Raw genomic sequence first — 5,236 nt, 5'->3', positions numbered from 1 at the left:
ATCGCTTAAGTTTTTCGGAAAGAATTTCTACCGGAAATTAACAAACAAGCAGATACGCAACAATACTGTGCATAAATATAAGCTAAATGTAAAAAAGCAATGAAAATTTATTATTTTTGTTTTGCCATGTGTTATGCACAAAAATTAGATGTGTTCAGTTTTGGAAAGTAGGCTTGGAATGAACTACATTTTATTTATTTGCTTTCATGAAGCAAATATTATTACTAATAACTATATTATTTATGTTGGTTGTTTTCTGATGAAGACCTTTTGGGGAAAAGGTTATATTTAGTGCTCTATAAATAAATATTTTTTGTGCCTATTTGAGTGTGTAGTTATCTTCATTCTTTACCATGTCATTTTTTTAAGTTCGCACCTTTCTAATACAGACTGAATAAGTGCAGCAGTTTTGACTATTGCTCATTGCTTAACAAAAGCAAAATCTTTAGTAAGAGTTATATTTGATTTGTGTGGGTGTTTTGTGAGACTGTGAAGGGACAAATAGATTTTTTTATCATATCCTGTGCAAAATGGGTGAAGGAAACCATGTCAAGGATGGGCATGGCCAAAGAAGTTAGCTTGGAAACTACATTTCACAGAAACATGGAGGAAATTATAAAAGCCAGGAGCTGTAAAATGGATAGAAATGGTGTAAAAAATATGATTTGACCAATCTTAATGTATAGGAATGAATGTTAGCTGATACAGAAAAAACATGCAAATGTTACATAACATAGAGGTGAGAATGCTTGGTTGATGTGTAGAGTTACCAGGAAAGACCAAATCTACAACACATACGTATGAGAAAGCATAGGTGTGACAGCCATAACACAAAAGATACAACGAAACCACCCTAGGTGGTATGAATATATCATGCAAAGGCCAGAGAACTATGTAATGTAGTCAGATTGATGGAAATCAAAGGCAAACGACCAAAAACAAAATAGTTTGACACTGTTAGAGAACATGGAAATTTCTAGTGTTGAAGAGGAAGATGCCATGATGGATCAGAACAAATGGAAGCAGAGGACTCTTAAAGCGAACCCCACAATCAAATGGGATAAACACTGATATGATGATAATATTTTATTTTCCATTGTCACCCTTAGAACATCAAAGTCAGAGTTTTAGAGGTGTGAGCTCAAAACTTAAACATATAACTGATATCCCAGATGTTGTATGCTACAGTTAAATGGTATGTGCACTGTTGATAAAAATTAAGAACACAGTGTTAACTTTAAAGACAGTGTTCTCTAACCCATTCACATAGGTATGTGAACAAGTTAGAATACTGAACCTATACACCAATATAATTTTGATGTTCAGCACAAAAACTTGTTTATTTGTTAAATTTAATGCAAAGCTTCACAGAGCTGGATGATTTTATTGATTATCTATGAGGAGCAATTACACTGATTGGGTCATGTAAACTAATGGATTAATCAAAATCTCAATTATATTGTCACAAAAATAATCAACTGTTCAAAATTAGTTTTCTGATTATTAATGTTTTTGATTATTCTAGCAATGGATTAATCACAATGACACTGATTGTCATGAAAATAATCAACTACTCAAAATTGGGGTTTCTGATTATAATATTAGTGTTTTCAATTATTCTAACTAAGTAACCAAAATATTGCCATCAAACTTTCTTGCTCTATCTTTGTTATGGCAAATCTATTAGGACTATCTACCACTGTTATTAATTTTGAACTGCTGACTATGTGGAAGGAAACTGGCTGATAGCTCCCGCCACCAGCTTTTTTTCTTTGTTATTGTTGCTGAACTGCTGACTAAAGGGAAAGCACTTAGTTAACACTACTCATTGCCAACTCGTGGGCTACTCTTGTCAGACCAAATGGTTGGAGTTGACCATCATGACACTGCAGTGTGGAGCACGATTTTCTTTGGTGGTAACAGGATGTAAAATACAGAACCTCAGATCCACAGTCTGGCATGCTGGCCCTACTCTGCCCATGTACAAAAATAATCCAACTTTTCATGGATGAAAATTCACATAATTTTTAGTACCTCTATCTTTCTCAGAGACAAAAGAACACAACTTTTAATTTTTCTCGTACTCTTTACTTAAATTTTTTCAACAAGCTTCAGCTTATATTCCTGGATTAATATCCTAACAAGTGTTACACATTACCACTGATAAATTACAGTGAGAGGTAATCACACTTTATAAAAACAATATTCCCAGTCAGACTGCCCTTGGATCTACTTCCTCCATCATTAATTGAGCTTAATCTTATGGTTGTGATAATGCAATATTATCCAATGCTACAATATCCACCCTAACAAGCTTCTATGAAGGATGATAAAGTCAATCTTAGATCACACTTTTTGCAGACCATTAACATGGTATCATCATGTACCAATGATGGTGAAACATTGTTTTGTTGTTGTTTTTTAATCCCATTTTAAATTTTTTTATTTTTAAAACTGTAATCACAAACTTGTACTTCTGCAAACTGAAATAGATATCCAGGTCTCTGAATTCTTAAGTCTTTGCTGAATTACATTTGCAACCTTTTTGTTTGAATTTTACTCCACGAAATATGTGAGATACCATCTTGAAACTTATGTTTCTTGTCAAGTCATCAAACCTAGTATGTACAGTCACCTAGATGGCTATTCATCCCTTTTTAGCTTGCACACATCTATTTAAAATATCACTTGGGTCAATAATGGCTTCAATTTTCTAATCGCAATCTATAATTAACAAGTTGTCTAGTCTGTTGCCAATCACAGTCCACAAAAGTCTTGTTTTCACCAGTTTAATCTTACTGAAGGCTCTTTCACTTCTAGCTAGAATAATCGAAAACTTCTTGAGACTTAATAGGTCTGTATGTATTAATTTAAGTTTTGTCAATAAATACATGCAGAATAAACACTTAAGAAACGCTAAGAAATATGGAATGCTATATGATAAATAACTGTAAAGCTTCTTTTTCCTGAATGGTTTTGCATTCCATTTGGTAAACCTAACTCCTCCCAGTTAAGTAAAACTTAAAGCTCATTTCTTGGTTATTGTTAAATTTTCAAAAACCTGAAATAATACTGACAAGTCATTTGGTTTAATCAGTGTCACGGGTTAAATAAAAAAAAAATTTATAAACAATAAATAACAAATGCAAAGTTTGTTTTTAAATTTGTTAAAAACAAATTCCTTACTGTTTAATAAAAATTAAACCTTGCTTCACAATTCCAGTTGAATTTTCAAAATCTTAAATAGCAAATAATAAAGAACCCTTCAATAAAATTTCAGGTACAGGTTAAGTTAGAAATAATTCATTGATAACTAACAATCCAATACAAAATTTCTTTTGTGGATGGTTCTGCATTTGGTATCACTGATCAGAAGATATACTCAGCTTTACTGCAATGGCTTTTTCTAGTCAAAAGTTTCTTTTTCTTAACCACAGCTTTCACCTTGTGGATGAGGATACTGCATTGCTTCAGACTGGCTAAAGATGTGGATTTGGAGTTCATTGCTGTCCTAAATGATTTGCTGTCAATTTTTTCCACTTCTATAGGAAACAGTGAAGACTCTCTTCTTCAAAATGATTTATTCTTTGGCTGTACATCATTTAACAATATCACTGTACACTATCCTTTCTTGGAACGGCTATTATATTTTCCCCCAACCATAACTATTTCTGCTGGCATTACACTTCAAATGGCCAAAATTTGCTGTGAGCTGGATATGTAGGCTCTATATTAGTAAATGTCCCTGGTGGTGATACACCACTTCATTTGCACGTGCAAAACATTCTTATGCTGTACATAGTGCAAATAACACTGTTTACTACTACTAACTAATTACAACTATTACTATTAATATTAGTAATACTCAATAGTCTAACATTTAAAAATTAACTTAGTACACAAAATAGTAGGCTACGTACTAATAATAGTGACATTAATCGTTACATATATAGACTATGTAGTATTATAAATTATATCATTAACACCTAAACAAGCTACAGTAATACTAGTATTGTTATTATTAACTAAACATACAATTATAACTAGCCCTAATAGTAATAATAATATCAATTACTATATTATTATTAATATTATTACGATCAGGTGAATTAGGACAAAGATAGTCATAGAATTAATTATTAATGATTAAAGTAACGTAATAAACACAGAATTCTACTAGGCCTTACTTGTGACATACAATTTCACATCCTAGTAAGTATCCGAGTGTACTGTACAACCATGATGAATTTATATAAATATATATATGCAGCTTTCTTTATATCTTTCTAAATTCCGGTTCCACGTCGTCTGCTTGATCCTCGTACTCCTTCTTGTCACCAGAGGCCGGTCAGATGCTTGAAACAACACACAGGAAATTCTATTTCAAACAAAAAAAAATAAATTACTTAAACTTGGAACCATTTTGCCAATAGCTAATGTACTCTTATTTTCCAAAGATACAATGGAAATTTGTCAAAGAAATAAGAGTTGTGATGATACGTTATTCTAAATGGAAAGGAATTTTTCAGAACGCATTGGAGGCTGTACTATATCAAATATTTTCTTGTCAAGTCTACATTTGAAGCTCAGTATTGCAATTTTTTTTAAATATTATAATTGCTAGTCTTTTCTTTATAAAGTTTAAAGACTTGTTACACAACAATTACTTCATACAATAAACATTTTGAATTTTTTAAAAAGCCACATTTTTTTGTAATCACAGGCCCGCCGACAGGGAGGGGCGCAAAGGGGGCAACTGCCCAGGGGCCCGCTCGAATGAAACCTGGTTATGCCGTAAAGCCCGCAAAGCATCTTTAGGCTATTAATGGCTGGAGACGGCTTGAATGGGTAATGAAGAAAAACTTTAATATAACAGCAAATGTACAACGTTTCGACAAGGTTTTGTCATCATCAGGTACCGTATTGTTCTCAGACGAATCAAGATTCGCTCAATTTTCGGACAGTGGAAGGATATGGGTCTGGAGAATGCCTCACCAAGAGTTTCGGCTCAACAGATTGCAGCCAACAGTGAAGCATGGTGGTTTCAGCGTGATGGTTTGGGGAACTGTTTGGGTAGGTGGGAGATCGAGCTTAGTGGAGTGCGTTGGCAACATAAATTTTGCGAAACACGTCGGAATATTGGAGGAAGGACTCTTGCCACTTTATTCCTCGGGTTTCGTGGACAAGAACACAACGGTGTTGCAGGAAGATGGAGCACCGTGTCACACTGCTAGAA

General features: G+C 33.4%; 1 protein-coding gene across 3 annotated transcripts in view; it reads right to left on the bottom strand.

Annotated features, from left to right (window-relative positions):
• LOC106465801 (ATP-binding cassette sub-family B member 10, mitochondrial-like) overlaps positions 1 to 4,307 on the bottom strand; it is a 38,748-nt gene extending 34,441 nt beyond the window's left edge. The window contains exon 1 of one of the 3 annotated variants that reach the window (XM_022393743.1): positions 4,188 to 4,307. The gene's annotated coding sequence lies outside the window, so the exon portion shown is untranslated. Of the gene's footprint in view, positions 1 to 3,318; positions 3,713 to 4,187 lie in introns of those variants that run through there. The other 2 variants (XM_022393742.1, XM_022393744.1) reach the window with 2 other exon arrangements.
• Between the last annotated feature and the right edge of the window lie 929 nt (positions 4,308 to 5,236).

This window comes from Limulus polyphemus, unplaced genomic scaffold (assembly GCF_000517525.1).
Source record: "Limulus polyphemus unplaced genomic scaffold, Limulus_polyphemus-2.1.2 Scaffold2055, whole genome shotgun sequence".
NCBI classification, from domain to species: Eukaryota; Metazoa; Arthropoda; class Merostomata; order Xiphosura; family Limulidae; genus Limulus; species Limulus polyphemus.
Note: the sequence above shows the minus strand (reverse complement) of the source record. Positions and strands in the feature narration are given on the sequence as shown.